The sequence below is a fragment of the Silene latifolia genome, chromosome Y, assembly GCF_048544455.1.
Source record: "Silene latifolia isolate original U9 population chromosome Y, ASM4854445v1, whole genome shotgun sequence".
NCBI classification, from domain to species: Eukaryota; Viridiplantae; Streptophyta; class Magnoliopsida; order Caryophyllales; family Caryophyllaceae; genus Silene; species Silene latifolia.
Genome location: NC_133538.1, coordinates 327,229,884 through 327,247,189, shown reverse-complemented (window position 1 = coordinate 327,247,189; position 17,306 = coordinate 327,229,884). Strand labels below are relative to the sequence as shown.

General features: G+C 38.2%; 1 non-coding gene across 1 annotated transcript; it reads left to right on the top strand.

Annotated features, from left to right (window-relative positions):
- Nucleotides 1-9,680: 9,680 nt before the first annotated feature.
- LOC141636370 (small nucleolar RNA R71) lies at nt 9,681-9,787 on the top strand. The gene has a single exon (XR_012540988.1). It is a non-coding gene; the product is annotated as a small nucleolar RNA R71 (small nucleolar RNA).
- The last annotated feature ends 7,519 nt before the right edge of the window (nt 9,788-17,306 follow it).

Sequence of the window (17,306 nt, the reverse complement as noted above, 5' to 3'; positions counted from 1 at the left end):
GTTAGGAAAGTATAAAGCTAAGATAGACTGTGATCAAAAGAAAGTGTCTTTAAGAGGTCCTAAGGGCATTAGTGTGTCTTATCGTAGGTTTCTAGTCAAACCCAAAGTTAAGTTGATTGCAGCTGTCACCTTGAAGTCTTATCTGAGGAAGGGATGTCCTTTGATCTTGTGCCATGTGAGAGATGACCGGATAGAGAGTCCGACAGTTGATGAGATACCAGTGGTGGGAGAGTTTGCCGATGTTTTTCTTGACGAGATTCCGGGGTTGCCGCCGGGAAGAGAGATAGATTTCACAGTAGAGTTGAAACCAGGGACGGGGCCAATTTCTAAGGCACTGTACCGCATGGGTCCTAAGGAGATGGAGGAGCTTAGAAAGTAGTTAGATGATCTGATAGAGAAGGGATACATTAGAGACCTAGTGTATCACCGTGGGGAGCACCAGTTCTTTTTATGAAGAAGAAAGATGGGAGTCTGAGGTTGTGCATAGATTACAGGGAGCTGAACCGAGTGACGGTGAAGAACAAGTATCCTTTGCCAAGGATAGATGACCTGTTTGATCAGTTGAGTGGTACATCAGTCTTTTCTAAGATTGATTTGAGGTCGGGGTACCATCAGGTGAAGATTAGAGAGGTGGACATACCAAAGACAGCTTTTACGTCGAGGTATGGCCATTATGAGTATGTGGTGATGCCGTTTGGGTTGTCTAATGCACCGGCAGTGTTTATGGATTTGATGAATAGGATCTCTAGACCGTTTTTGTATAAGTTTGTAGTGGTGTTTATCGATGATATCTTAGTCTACTCTAAGACTAAGGAGGAGCATGAGGAGCATCTGAGGATCGTGTTGCAAACTTTGAGGGAGCATGAGTTGTATGCTAAGCTGTCCAAGTGTGAGTTCTGGTTAGAGAAAGTTGCTTTTCGGGGGCATGTGATCTCTAAGGAGGGGTAGTCGTGGATCCGGCAAAGATAGAAGCAGTGACAAAGTGGTAAGCACCAAAGAATGTTGCTGAGGTTAGGAGTTTCTTTGGTTTAGCTGGATACTACAGACGGTTCGTGAAAGATTTCTCCAAGATAGCTGACCTATGACAGCGTTGATGAGGAAAGAGAACAGGTTTCGTTGGGATGAGAGTTGTGAGACGGCGTTCCAAACATTAAAGGAGCGTTTGACCACGCCTCTGTCTTAGCATTACTGAAGGGAGCGAGAACTTTGAGGTTTATACAGATGCCTCGAAGAATGGGTTAGGATGTGTGTTGATGCAGAACGGTAAAGTGATTGCCTATACTTCTAGGCAATTGAAGCCTTATGAGGAGAACTACCCTACTCATGATCTGGAGTTGGGTGCGGTGGTGTTTGCTCTCAAGATTTGGAGACATTACCTTTATGGAGCAATCTTTAAGGTATTTTCTGATCACAAGAGTCTCAAGTACATTTTCACTCAAAAGGAGTTGAACATGAGACAGAGGAGGTGGATGGAGTTGATTGGCGATTATGACATGGAAATCATCTACCATGAAGGGAAGGCCAATGTAGTTCTTTGATGCTTTGAGTAGGAAGAGTGTACATTCTCGTGTACAGCTCCATCTTTGATGATTTGAGAGATGAGGTAGCGAGGTTTGGGATACATATGATGCAGAAAGGAGACGCCATGGGTGATATGACAGTACATCTTGAGTTTTATGATGACATTCGAGGTAAACAGGTGTTGGATCCTAAGATAGTGGAGTGGAGAGCTGGAGTAGAGAAAGGGATAGTGTCCCGATTTTCTATTCATACAGATGATAGTTTGAGGTTCGATGGTAGGTGGTGTATTCCTAATGATGAGGAGTTGAAAAAGACTATCATGACAGAGGCGCATTGTACACCATACTCAGTACATCCGGGTGGTGACAAACTGTACAAGGATTTGAAGAAAACGTTTTGGTGGCCTGGGATGAAGAAAGAGACAGCTGAGTTTGTGTCCCGTTGTTTGACATGCCAGAGAGTTAAAGGGGAACAGCGATGACCACAAGGTAAGATTCAGTCTTTAGAGATACCTGAGTGGAAGTGGGAATCCATTTCCATGGATTTCATTGTGGGTTTGCCAAAGAGTCAACAAGGTAACAACATGATTTGGGTAATAGTGGATCGACTGACCAAGTCAGCTCACTTTGTTCCAATGAAAGATACATAGACTAAGGCACAATTGGCTATGGCCTATCGAAAGAACGTGCTTAAGATACATGGAGTCCCTAAGGACACAGTGTCTGACAGAGATGCGAGGTTTATATCGATGTTTTGGAAGGAGTTGCAGGAATCGTTGGGAACAACTTTAAAGATGAGTACAGCATTTCATCCTGCGACAGACGGACAGACTGAGAGAACAATCAAGACTCTTGAGGATATGTTGCGAGCTTGTGTTATGGACTTTGGTGGTAGCTGGGAACAGAGGTTGGACTTGATATAATTTTCTTATAATAACAGCTATCACACTAGTATTAGTATGGCACCGTTTGAGGCTTTGTATGGGAGGAGATTTAGGAGTCCAATTTGTTGGGACGATAGTGCTGAGGTAGTGGTTTTAGGACCAGAGATGGTGCATGAGATGGTGGAACAGATTAAGATGATCAGGGAACGGATGAGGGCAGCTCAGGATAAGCAAAAGAGTTATGCAGATCTACATCGCAGGGACATAGAATTTCAAGTGGGGGACAAAGTTCTTTTGAAAGTGTCTCCTATGCGTGGGGTTATGAGATTTGGGAAGAAAGGCAAGTTAAGTCAGTAGTTTATTGGGCCTTATGAATCTTAGAGCGAGTTGGGGAAGTTGCATATCGTCTGGCTTTACCAGCTGCATTAGAGAGAGTGCATAATGTGTTTCATGTATCGCAGCTGCGGAAGTATGTGAGTGACCCGTCACATGTGTTAGAGGCAGAGAGCTTAGAGCTAGATGAGTCCTTATCATATCTTGAGGTGCCTAAGCAGATTCTAGACCGAAAGGTTAGAAAGACTAGGAGTGGTGAGACAGTTCTGCTCAAGATCTTTTGGTCTAACCACGAGACCGAGGAAGCTACATGGGAGCCAGAGGAGGCTATGAAAGAGCGTTACCCTTTCCTTTTTGATCAGGTATATATGGTTACGGGGACGTAACCTTGTTTCTTTTAGGGGGGTAGGAGATGATCGCGAACAGTTTTTAAGAGTTTTATACCTCTTTTGTATGTTGCGTTGGTATGTTTGTCGGGATGAGCTGGGTTAGTAACATGTTTTATTTTGAATTTTGTTTTGGTTGATGAGTCGGGAATGTTATGGGAGTACCTTTGTTTAGTAGTGGTTTGAACTTCGGGGACGAAGTTCCTTTTAAGGAGGGAAGACTGTAATACTCCGTATTTATAAGTCTTGGGGTACTCTATCGAGTAGGCCTTACTCTGTCGAGTAAGGGTAAGTTGCGTTTTAGAAAAGTTTCTGACCTGTTGGGTACTCGATCGAGTAAGGGGGTACTCGATCGAGTACCTCGGTTACTCGATCGAGTGTCCGATTTTACGGGGAGTTTTCTCGGGTTTTGTTAATTATGCGATTAAGGTATATAAGCTTTGCCGTCATTATTCTAAATCACTTTTGCAAAACCTAAATTACTGTTTAAGAGAGAAAGCAAGCAAGTTCTTCATCCTAATCGCATTATTAGCAATCCCCGGAGTTTGGAAGGTCAGTTCTTAGCGTTGGTTATACCGTTGAGTTCCTTGCGTCAAGGGTAAGATCTGTGTACCCTTTTTATTGTCTTTCCTTTTATTTGGTTAAACCCTAATATAGGGATTTGCGGGTTTTTGAGTAGTATGTAATTGGGTAGCATTTATGTTTTGTATGATAGGAGGAGGTTTCATAGAGGAGGCTTTTTGGTACAGCTGTAGAGACCGTCTGACAGTGTGCTTTCCAGGTAGGATTTCCTACTCAGTATTAGGCCCATAATGGGATATTGGTTGATGTGTTGTGATTGGTTGTTTGATATAGTAATTGTATTGTGATTGTGGTTGTGATCGTTGTCTATGGTTCGCGAGGCGTGGCCTCGGCTGAGTGAGGTCACTTGCGGGAGTGGCTTCACGCCCTAGTTTCGCCTTCTGTGGAACCCGCCACAGAAGGGATGTGCACATTAATGGACAGGGTTATCGCTCACTATGTGGAGCGGGGATTTGGTGGGTACGGCTGCGGTCCCCCATTGGTGGCGTGGCTGGTCCGGTGGACGATCGGTGATTGAGATGATTGGATTTGGCGTGATTGTGTGTGTATGACAGTTAAGCTGTCTGTTTATCTTATTGTTAATATATATTGAGTTGTGTGATTAGTACTGACCCCGGTGTTGTTTTGTAAACCTGCGGTGATCCATTCGGGGATGGTGAGCAGATATTGAGCAGGTATGAGATGAGTACTGGGATATCTGGGATGGCCACGATATGATGATAGGAGTCTTCCGCTGTAGCTTATTAGTTTATTTACATTTCAGCTAGAACAGTTAGTTTGAGAACATGTATTACACATTTGGTTTGATTTTGAGAATTGTAACTCTTCGCTAAGTATTTATATTTAAACGTTGTTTCTTCATTGTTTATTTGATTATCATTGCCTCGGGTAACCGAGATGGTAATGTCTTCATACCTGAGTGGTCCTGGTAAGGCACTTGGAGTATGGGGGTGTTACACGTACACGGGTTAGGCTGAACACGGGTGGGGTAGGATTAACCTGCCCGTGATACTGAGCATATTCTGCATTCTGAGAGTGGACCCGCTCCAGACAGAAATAACCCGCTCGGGTTGACTGAGAACCCGCTCCAGATGATATTAACCCGCTCGGGTTGACAGTAAAGACGAGCGTCTTTCTTAAAATCTGCTCGGATTCCTTGTCAGGAACTTTTCTTTCTTTTCTTGTCCTTCAACCCGCTCGGATTTGTCTCGGGATGCGCATATTTTTTGAAATTTCGACCCAACACCTTTCTCATGATAACAAACTTACTCACAAGCTCAAATTCTCCATTTTCTTCATTTCTTTTCATTTTTCATCTTCTCATTTTCATTAATTTCCTTCAAAAACTCAATTAAAATATGAGATCCCTCCCTTTCATCTCTCATGCAATTAAATGAATGCAAAACTATACTAAATGCATATATACAAATTAATGGTTATTAAGGAACTACATCAAAACAAGGATTATCAATAAACAATTTCATGGAAGATTATCACTAGCACTCAAAGCACGTAGATGTCGGTCAAATTCTTGGGAGTGAGAAATAAATAGGCATGTATAACAACCCAAAATTATGTAATGAAATAATGCCCAAGTAAGAGACCGAACAAGCATGTCAAGAACATTATGACAAAAATCATAAGAGAAATGATGGATGGTAGGAACATAAAATGGGTAGTTGGTTGGCAATTCACTCAACTCATCCTCCAAATAGTCAAAATCACCACATTTAGTGCAAGTACTCTCATTATCATTTAAGGTGATTTCAAGGGTGTCTATTTGGGGTTCCCAAATGTCCTCATCATATTCCTCATCCCAACAAGGACCATTATCAAAGGGGTTGTCATAACAAGGCACACCTAGTTCAACACAATTGTCTCCCTCTAATATGTCATCCTCAAAGGGTGAGTTTTCACTCAAGTTTACATCCATATCTCTCTCACTTTCCCCTTTATCATCAAATTCCATGGAAGTTGGTTTCATTGGTACACAAGAAGAGTAAGCTGACGGCATCCAAGCATTGGTTTTACAATCAAGAATGTATTCCTCCTCATCATCACTCTCTTCATCTATCACACCATCTTCCCAAGGAGGGCCAAATTTTTGGACAAAGTGGGTTGGCTCAAGGTTATAGGAAAGTGTCTCATTTTCACAATTCTCATTTTTATAGTTTTCCTTAATGAAGTTTTGAAATGTGGCTTTTGTCGCTTCCATACCCTCCTTGACACTCTCAAATATGTCATGTATAGTTTGCTTAAGACAATGGGTGGTCATGAACTCAACAAATTCCCAAAATTCCTCACAACTCATATCACATATCCTACCACCACTCAAGTGAAATCCCAAGTTGCGGGTTTCAAGGTTCATGCCATCATAAACAACACAACATGCTTCATAATTTGAAAGAGTAAAACCATGATGCCAAGCATGAGTCATATAGTCTTCAAATCTTGCAACATATTTATCAAATGACTCATTTTCATATTGCCAAAAAGTGAATGTAGACATGATAACCATATGAAATAGAACAAGTACAAAATAAATTCCCAAGGAACCAAGATTCCTCAAGAAGAAGCACAACTAAAACTAGACAAAAGAACAATTCAAATAAACAACACCGTCCCCGAAAACGTCGCCATTTTGATGGGTTAGATGTCATCGAGTCTCCAAATCAAACACATTTATAATTCTCAACAAAGAACTAGTTAGCGGTAAGTCGAGGTCGATCCATGGGACGGTGGTTACTCAAATTATTCAATCTAATTATGGTTGTGCTTGGGGTTGTCACAATTATAATGGATTGTTGATTCTAATCTAATAAAAGCAATAAACAAGCAACAAAAGGAAAGATGTAAACAAATGACTAAAAATGCTAGGATACCATGGGTTCATAAGGAAATCATGGGAGTTGATCATACAAACATGTTCTCAATTATAAGCAAGCAATTATTGTTGTAAAGGAACCGAGTTGGTTTATGTCTTACGGTTCTTAGGAAGAGTTGGGTCCCGGAGCCGAATCGATTAGATTGTACAACACCTACAAGTTGACTTACTTTCCCCCTAATCACTTCTATGCATGGTCTAACAAGACTTGAGTTGGTTTATATCTTACAAGTCAAGTTGAATAGATAAGAGATGGTTGTAAATGCAAGGATTCATAGGCTTAGCATTTCATCAAACATAACATGTGCATAGGTTGACATCACAACAAGCAAGCAAATTAATTATGTGAACATATTAGATTAAGCATGAATCATCCCCCATGTTAGTTTCCCTAATTACCCATTAATCCTAGCTAAGAGACTACTCACTCATTATCAAGTTTAGCATGCTAACAAGGTTGTTAATCATATTAACAATGCAAAACATGATGAACAAGTAGGAAAGATTAACAATAATTAAAACAAGGATTAAGAGAATTATACGTATGGAGATTCCAAAATAATAATGCAAAGAATAATAGAAGTACTTGATGATTGATGGAAGGTTGTCAATCTCCCAATAAACCCAAATGATCTTATAATTACCCAATAATAAACTTGAATTACTCAATAATAAACTTGAACAATAATTAAAGGAAAGATTAATGTGTGATTTGTGGAAAGATTAAAGAGTAATCTATTCTAATCTACTCCTAATGAAAGCTTAACCGAATCTAAAGAAGGATTGATTTAATCTAATGAAAACTTGGTGGTTTGATTATTACAAATAGCGTATATATAGTGGTGCATCATTAGGTTAAGCAAGGGTATTTTAGTAAATAGCATTGCTAAGTTTGAGTAGGGAAATGCTCCTCTCGAAAAAATATGCGAGGGTCCTTTTTGCTAGTCTTTCAAGAAATATGCGCGGATCATGGTTCACGTAGCAAGGAAGAACTTCTTGTCCAGTAATACGCTCGTCCCGAGCTGAAAACGAGCAGCCACAGCTTCAACCCGAGCAGGTTGAAATTGACCCGAGCGGGTTCATCAGTATCCTGCTCCAGATAGGCTTGACCCGCGCGGGTTGAGCTATTATTCCCTTTCCTTTTGCTTTTAAGCCTTAGATGCCTCTATATACTCTTTATTTCTTCTTCTTTGGTGATCATTCTTGCCTCCTCTTCATACTTAGTCCATGAAATATCGTCAACAAGCTTGCAAATATGCATGAAAGACGGGAATTTCCGCCTTATTATCTCCTTTCCTACAAACATATAAAATGCACTAGGAAAGCAAAATAGAAAGCATTTGACGGGTAAAATGGTCATGAAATGTTATAAAAGTATGCAAAATAGGTTTAATTAGGGGACAAAATGTGCGCAAATAATGTTCACATCATTTTGTCAAGGTTGAAAGTGATTGTCTCATCCCCCACTTCAAGTGTAAGCTCTCCATGTTTCACATCAATTACCGCTCCCGCGGTGTGCAAGAAAGGTCTTCCTAAAATGATAGGAATGTTGGAATCCTCCTCCATGTCTACAATAACAAAGTCTACCTGAATGAAGAATTTGCCAATTCACACGGGTACATCTTCCCATACTCCTAAAGGTATCTTTGTTGATCGATATGCCATTTGAAGCGTAATTTTGGTGAACTTGAGTTCTCCCATTCCTAGCCTCTTGCACACCAAGTATGGCATGACAATTACACTTGCTCCAAGGTCATATAATGATTTGTTGATTGTAGTGTCGCTAATGGTGCATGGAAAAGAAAACCTTCCCGGATCTTTGAGTTTTGGAGGGGAACTCCCTTGTAGAATAGCACTAATCACTTTGGTTAAGGCAATAGTCACTAGCTTTCAGATGGATTTCTTCTTGGTAAGAATGTCTTTCATGTATTTTGCATAGGCCGGAACATGATTGATCAATTCCGCGAATGGGATTGAGACTTCAAAATTCTTCACAATCTCCATGAACTTTCCAAGTTGTTCATCAAACTTAGGCTTAGCTTGACGACTTGGGAATGGAAGTATAATCACAATAGGCTCTTTTTCCTTAGCCTTCTCATCACTCTTCTTCTTTGAAACTTCATTGGTGGCGGGTTCTTCTTCCTAAGAGTTCTCAACAACTCTTTGATTGTCACTAGTATTCTCAACATCTTCATCAATTGGCCTCTTTGGCCCTTCATATCTTGACCACTCCTTAAATGGATGGCATTCACTGTTTCATGTCTAGGGGGATTAACTTGAGGTAGTAATTTCTCCTTTTGTCTTTGAGAGTTAGATGATGCTAATTGAGTCATTTGAGTTTCTAGCATCTTGGAGTGGGCTAGTATGTTGTTGATGGTGATGTCTTTTGCTTGGCTATCTTTTTGCATTTGGGTGAAAAATTCTTGTTGATTCTTTTGCATTTGGAGGATCACTTTTTGAACATCAAAACTTTGGTCATTGGATTGATTGTAAGAAGGTTGATTTTGATAATCTTGGATTTGGTTGTAAAAGGGTCTTTGAGCTTGATTTCTCATTGGGGGTGGGGTGTATGTTGGTTGAGGGTTCTGAACATTTTGGCTCTTGGATGAAAGATTTGGATGAAATTTGTTATTCTCATCGTAATAGTTGGAATAAGGGCCACTTTTGTATGCTTGGAAAGCATTCACTTATTCCCCTACATTCACTTTGGTCATGTCCCAAAGTTCCACAACTCTCACATACTCCACTTGGAATTGAGGATGATGCCACCATAGAATTAACATATTGTTTGGGTGATTTGGAAGCTTCATCAAGCTTAGCCATAGCCTTCTCAAACTTCAAATTAAAGTTGTCAATATGAGCACTTAGTTGAGCACCCAATTGAGTGATGGAATCTACCTCATGCTTTCCTCCTCTAGTAGCCTTTCGAGGCCTATTATATTGGGAATTATGAACCACCATCTCTTCAATTTTGGCCCATGTTTGATTGTCATCAACTTCGGTGAACATTCCATTGGATCCCATATTGAGAATGTTGCGGGAGTCTTTATATATACCATTCCAATATTGTTGCACAAGGAACCACTCACTAAGTCCATGGTGTGGACAAGAACGATAAGTGTCCTTAAATATCTCCCATGCTTCATACAATGATTCCTCATCTATTTGCTTAAACCCGGTGATTTGGGCTCTCAACATGTTAGTCTTCTCCGGAGGATAGAATTTATTGTAAAAAGCAAATGCTAGCTTCTTCCATGAGTCAATACCAAAGGTAGCCATGTCTAGGCTCTTCAACCATTGCTTTGCGGTACCAATCAAAGAAAAAGGAAATAATACCCATCGGATTTGGTCATGAGTAACTCCGGTTTGAGAAATCGCATCACAATAGTCACAAAAAGTCTCCATATGTGAATGAGGATCTTCACTAGGCATCCCTCCAAATTTATTTCTCTCAACTAGTTGTATGAATGCGGATTTGGCAATGAAATTACCGGTTAAATGTGGTGGTGTAGGAGTACTATTTGGTAGGTTCTCCTCGGTTGGTACGGAATGTGATGAAAATTTAGGCATTGTGGGTTGATTTTGTGGTGGGTTTTGTATTGGGTTATCTTCTCCTTTTCTTGCAAAAGGGTTGGTCAACCCAATGTTATTTGGTTGAATGTCCACAATCTCTCCAATACCTACAACTCATGAAGTACCTCTAGCAACTCTTCTATTGTTGGTTAAAGTTCTTTCAATCCCGAAATCAATAGGTAATAAATTACCTTGTGATCTACTAGTCATGCGAAATATCAAACAACTTGAAAACAATTAGAACAACCTTGAGGAGATTGACTTCCTCAAGGTAAAGAAAGACACAACTAAAAACAATTAATTAAAATCAAATCAATTTAACACCGTCCCCGGCAACGGCGCCATTTTTGGCTCAGTTTCAAACTCGCCGTCAAAAGCTACCAACCAAAACAATATTTATAACTTCACAAACTACTCTTAGTAAAGAGGTAAGTAAAGGTCGGATCCCAAGGGATGGATATTGATGTAGGATTCTCAATTGCAAATAGCTATGTCTTGGGGTGTCACAATTTGGGTTGAGGTGATGTGTAATCTAAACTAATCAACAAGATGAAAGTAAAGTAATGAAAGCAAAGCAAGGCAATTAAAAGGAGTTGTAAACAATTGATCAAAGGCACTAGGGTGTCATGGGTTCATAGGGGATTCATGGGAGTTTGATCATACAACCATGTTCTCGATTATATAACAAGCACTTATTGTTGTGAAGGGATCGATTTAGTGTATATCTTACAATCCCTAAGAAGGTTTGGGTCCCGGAGCCGAATCGATTAGATTGTACAACAGCTACAAGTCGACTTAATCCTTTCTATTCAACATTAAGCATGGTCTAATGAGGTTCGAGTTGGTTTATGTCTTACAAGCCTCATTGAAAAGATAAGTGATGGGTAAAAAATGCAAGGATTAATAGGCTCGCATTTCATCAAACATAACATGTGCATAAGTTGAAATCACAACAAGCAAGCAAATAAATTATGTGAACATATTAGATTAAGCATGAATCATTCCCCATGTGGATTTCCCCTAATTACCTATTAACCCTAGCTAAGGAAACTACTCACTCATGATCAAGTTTAACATACTAACAAGGTTGTCAATCACATTAACAAGGCAAAACATGATGAATGAATGAAAATGATTAACAATAATTAAAGCAAGGATTAAGAGAATTATACTATGGAGATTCCAAAATCATAATTCAAAGAATAATAGAAGTACTTGATGATTGATGGAAGGTTGTCAATCCTCCAAATAAACCTAAATAATCTTCTAATTACCCAAAATAAATGATGAACAATAGAGAAATTAAGGAAAGATTAAGTATTGAGATTTGTATTAAGAATAGATTAAGAGTTGATTAGAAGATCAAGGAATGATTACTAATTGATTACTACTTGATTACAAGATGATGCTAATCTAGGTAGTACAATGGGGTATTTATACTAAATATTAAGTACAAAGATTAGGGTTACTAAGGGCTTAAATGACTTTTAAGTCCTTAAGAAAAGTTGAGGAAGTGCTCCTCTCGAAGAAAATGAGCATCTCCGTTTTGCTAGTCTTGCCATGATCCGAGCGACTTGAAAACAGGCACGGGCTCTCTGGGGTCTGATGTGACACCCCGCGATAAAGCGGAAAATAAAACTTATAAAATTCAAGCGGAAATTTGGAGAATTTCCTAGGGGTGAGAATCGTAGCCAGGTCAACAAAGATGTTAAAGATAGAGTTTCATAGGTTACGAGTATCAAACTTAAAGGAGGAGCATAATGAAGCGAGGAAGAGAGCTATGAACGATAACGCTTATGGTGAAAGAAGGAAGGGAATTAAACAACAAGGAAACGCCAGATAGTCAAATCTCAAATAACACAACAATCTTAAACGGTTTCTAAAGCTTCCTAATAAAATAAATCTCACAACCATATTACTTCCAAGGATTCCTCAAGATAACTTACGCCACTCTACATCTAATCTATTCCATTAAACAAGGTACTTCATTACACTTGTGATTCAACAATTCGCAATCACCAAACATTCATAAGGACTTCCACAAAACAAGATCGAAACTACTAACAAGGCTATACTCATACCCAACAACGTCAAAAGGTAACACCAATTTATGTATGGCTATCAACATTCTAAAGGTATCTCTTTCCAAAATCACATCATAAACCTTACTCCATGTTTACTCCTAAGGTAACAACGCTCAACCTACTAAGCTTTCAAATCCCAAACATAAACAACAAAGCCAAGTTCTATAACTTTAGTAACATAGGCAACTCACTCTTAACACACCGAATCCACCAATTAATTATACTCACTTTATCAAGGAACTAGGTATAGGAATTACTAAGTATGTCTCACCATACTACCTAAGTCTTTCCAACATCACAACCTCTCAAACCAGGGTTATGGGTCAACCATAAACAAACTCCACAAATCCAAATTCTTCAACCAAGGTTAACATCCCACAAAATAAAGAGAACTATAAACAAGGCGTCAAGGGTGGAGAAGCAAGGGATAAAGGGCAAGTTGGGAGAGTACAAGAGTAACTTCCAAGGGAAAAGAAAAGAGAGTTTAGAAGAAGAATTACGCATCAAGAAGTAAAGAATAAGGCAAGGTACACAAAGAAGGAGGAATATCTTCGAGGAAGAAGAAGCATTCTTCAAAGGTTGAACAAATCTTCAATTCTCGGCAATAAGGACAAAGTCTTGATCTTTACGTAGTTAAGCTCACGGTTATTGATCCAAGGGTCCAAAAATTATTAAATGACAATCAACAAACATGTTAGAACCTAACAAAGAGCAAACACACTACAGGCTACCACCTTAGGTCCTTAAGTCTACCCATCTCTCATTCATTATTCAAGGTCAAGTTAAATTTAAATTTGGGGTACACATGTGTGCGTTGGGAGCAACATAGGCTCTGATACCAACTGTTACACCCTGCGATAAAGCGGAAAATATAACTTATAAAATTCAAGCGGAAATTTGGATAATTTTTGAAACTTTTAAACTTTAAAGCACGGGTTCATTAAAATATAAAGAACAAATAAAGAATGCGGAAATAAAGATTAAATTATACAAACGTGATAGTCAAAGGTGAGGAAATATATATCCCTCGAATGACAATACAATAAAAAGTGAGTTTAAACAATCCTAATAAAACCAACGACTAGGCCAAAGTGCTCACTAGCTCACACATGTCTTCACCCCATAAATACACCAGCTAATACCTGTCATTCATGTAAACATGAACGCCACAGTCAGTGGGGAGTAACTCAAGGTTCTCCCAGCCACAAAATGTCGAAACGAACATAACAAAGAACTAAAACAGGTAAGTCATGTAAGATACTTACAAAAGATATGAATATAAAGTTTATATTTAAACATGGAAACTAAATGAGATGGAATAGGATAGATCAACATTAGCACAATAAAGAATCAACTATTCGTGTGAGACAATCAAATAAAGGATCAATCAATGCAAAATTACAAGAATAGAAATTGTAGCCATTACTTGGAAAACCACTTAGCAAACATTGCACGGGGCGTGGCTACAAATGTCACATTCATACTTATGGCTTGCATCTCACCATAAGAACGGATGGGAACATCAATCCCGACGATCATATCGCAACTAGAGGGCTTATAGCTCACCCCTAGTATCCGATAGGACCAAGACAAACAACACAAGGCATAACTCTTGCCTTGAAAGACAAATACCAATATCTATAACCAAAGAAGACCTTTACTACTCATATATCAAAATATAATTCCCCTGTTAGGACGACAATGGTACTCCAAAGACTCAGTCCTAGTCTAAATCTGGCCAGACTCTCGGGATAGTACAGTTCCCGGCATGACATGCCGCAGAACAGTCCGCATCCAAGACCCAAACCCTAAATCGGAAATCGAGAACCTACAATCGGCAGGACAGTTCGAAAGAGGCGGAAGATATGAGCTAAACCCACAATCGGCATGACAGACCGAAAGAGGCGTAAAGATAAGTCAAGCAATACGGTATAGCATAAAGGCATTATCATAAGAATACGACTCAACCAAGCGATACGAATCAACTTGGAAAGAAACTAATAATGTAATGACCCGATGATAATCCAAGTCAGACTTTCATGCCAAAATTATATTCATGAATATGAATAAGTAACCCATTTCTTTAATATTTGTCACTTGAATAAAAATGTAAGGGAAAGGAAACAAACCATTTATAAAGGACAAAAGAAGAATGGAATTATAAATGACACCAATGTAAGATAGACCATTTAATACTTATAACACATAAATAATTGAATTGGACTCATCTTAAAATGAAAACATGTCATTTCCTATTTAAATGAAATAATCAAATAATGAATTCCACAATTATAATTCATGTGAGAAAAATATGTAAATGGACAATATTTAACGAATTACGTTATATAAAGCATGAGACGGAAATTCAATAACTTACACACAATTATGTTTCTCAACAGATAATATCGGGTCTAACTCAATGATGCTATAGAAATCAGATAGAAAGTAGACTATCTTTATTCCTATTTTCTTTTAAGCTGATCCTTCTTAACGTTCATTCTATAACTGATTTTTCATTTCACTTGTTCCCAGCATATATCACTGTAGCTACTAACTGGCTGTTAATTCCAACTTCCCACACAAATATATTACCTTGTAAGGTCTGAGCTTTCTCACTAGACAAGAGGGCTAACCAAACCAAAGCATGACAACATCCTAATATTCATAAAAACAATAACCAAAGCAAAACACGACAAAATTATTAACTTAGAAGGTCTTAGCGTTCTGGTGTTGGTAATCTCTGGATAGTAATGTATCAAGACATATGTTTCTCTTCGTGAAAGGGAACAAAAGAATGAGCATCTTACTTTGAAACCACACAACACCCGACCTAATCCAAAATGACATCCAAACACCGTCCAAAAACAGTCCATATAATCCCTCATCCCGACTACCCAAAACAACCCTATAGGGCTACTTAAAACTATGTCAAAAATAGCCATTACTACACCAAAAACAGTCTCGAAAGACACCATTATCACGCTCAAAACTGTCTCGAAATACCTGCAAAAACTGTCTCAAAAACTGTCCCGAAAACTGAATAATACCGTTCCAAGACAGAATATAATGCAATAGCAGTCTTGAGAGCGTAGTAGCCAGCAGAGACAAATCATTTCATTTTAAAGTATAAAAAGAGTCCATCTTTAGGATGGGATTTCACCCGATTAGTAACCCACCAAAACCAGACCACAAAGCAGGCCAAAGCAAGGTGCAAACGACCACCCAAAACAGGCCGTAACCACCATCAAAATAGGTTGCTAAAGCAGCCGAGTACAGAAACTATAAACGCTACATTGTCCGTCTAAAAATAGTCCCAAAACAGCATAATTTCGTGCTCATAAACGGTACCAAAACATGCCCTACTTTCGTCCCAAAATGGTCACCATTACGACCCAACACAACCCAGATTTTGGTTCACTTAAACCCGACTCAAGCACTCATTTTAGAACCAAAATTAAGACGGAAATAACCATACGAATAAGAAAAATATAAAGGACCAAACTTTATCAAATAAGCACATATAAAACAACACATAAAACGGAATTTCGACATTTTTGTCGAGTCAGCTATCACCGTTACCTCAAATGCTCTTTATACTTTGAATAAACAGTCCCCAAAGCTTGAGTCTTCCACCTGGTCTTCGAAACCTTTATCAAGGAGCAAGGAAAAGAAAGGATTGGGGCAAAAATTGAAATTTTTATAAGACGGCGAAAAACGAGACCACTACAAAAATGATACTTTCTTACCTTGGAAGGAGAAGGAAGGAAAGGGGAAGAGAATGGTACAAAAATTATGGAATTTGGTTGAGAAATGAGACAGAAATCGGGGTTTGAATGGTCGAAAAATGGTGTTTGCAGCTCCTGTGTTTGTATGTTGTTGTTCACTGAGTTTGGTAATTGGAAAAGAAGAAGGAAATGAAGGGTTGGGGTTGGCGAGGGAATAAAATAATAATAATAATAATAATAATAATAATAATAATAATAATAATAATAATAATAATAATAATAATAATAATAATAATAATAATAATAATAATAATAATAATAATAATAATAATAATAATAATAATAATAATAATAATAATAATAATAATAATAATAATAATAATAATAATAATAATAATAATAATAATAATAATAATAATAATAATAATAATAATAATAGAAGGATTTTATAAATGTAGAGTGTAAGAGAGGTAGGTGAGTGTGTTGTCGATACGGGATAGGTCGAGAATAAATTAGCCTCACATGTGAAAATGTGACGGTCTTATGCTAAACGGGAAAAAGTCTCAAATCTATATCAACTTAAGACGGAAAACTATTATCACGATTGTCACTATTATTGTCCGACCAAAAATATATATACATATATCCTTATATAAATTACGCCTTAAGATACGTATTTTTATATAAAAGAGCTTTTATATATTACTTTTATAAAAATTGTGTTTGAAATAAAATGAATTAAGTTGAATAATTCAAAAATATAAAATAAAGTAATCAAACTGTTTAATTAATTATAATTGTCAAAATGGGAAATTTGCTGGCGTTACATACGATTCGAGCGGATTGTGAAGGGAGACGCTCGGATCTTCTTGCTTCAGAATGAGCGTCTTGGCATGGGACGCTCGGATGGTGGTGGAGGGAGACGCTCGGATCCTCTGTGATCCGCTCGGATCCAATGGCAGAATCGATTAGATTGTACAACACCTACAAGTCGACTTAGTGTATATCTTACAATCCCTAAGAAGGTTTGGGTCCCGGAGCCGAATCGATTAGATTGTACAACACCTACAAGTCGACTTAATCCTTCCTATTCAACTTTATGCATGGTCTAATGAGGCTCGAGTTGGTTTATAATCTTACAAACCTCATTGAATAGATAAGTGATGGATCAAAAAATGTAAGGATTCATAGGCTCCCATTTCATCAAACATATCATGTGCATAAGTTAAAATCACAACAAGCAAGAAATTTAATTATGAAAACATATTAGATTAAGCATAGATCAATCCCTATGTTTGTTTCCCCTAATTCCCCATTAACCCTAACTAAGGAAAC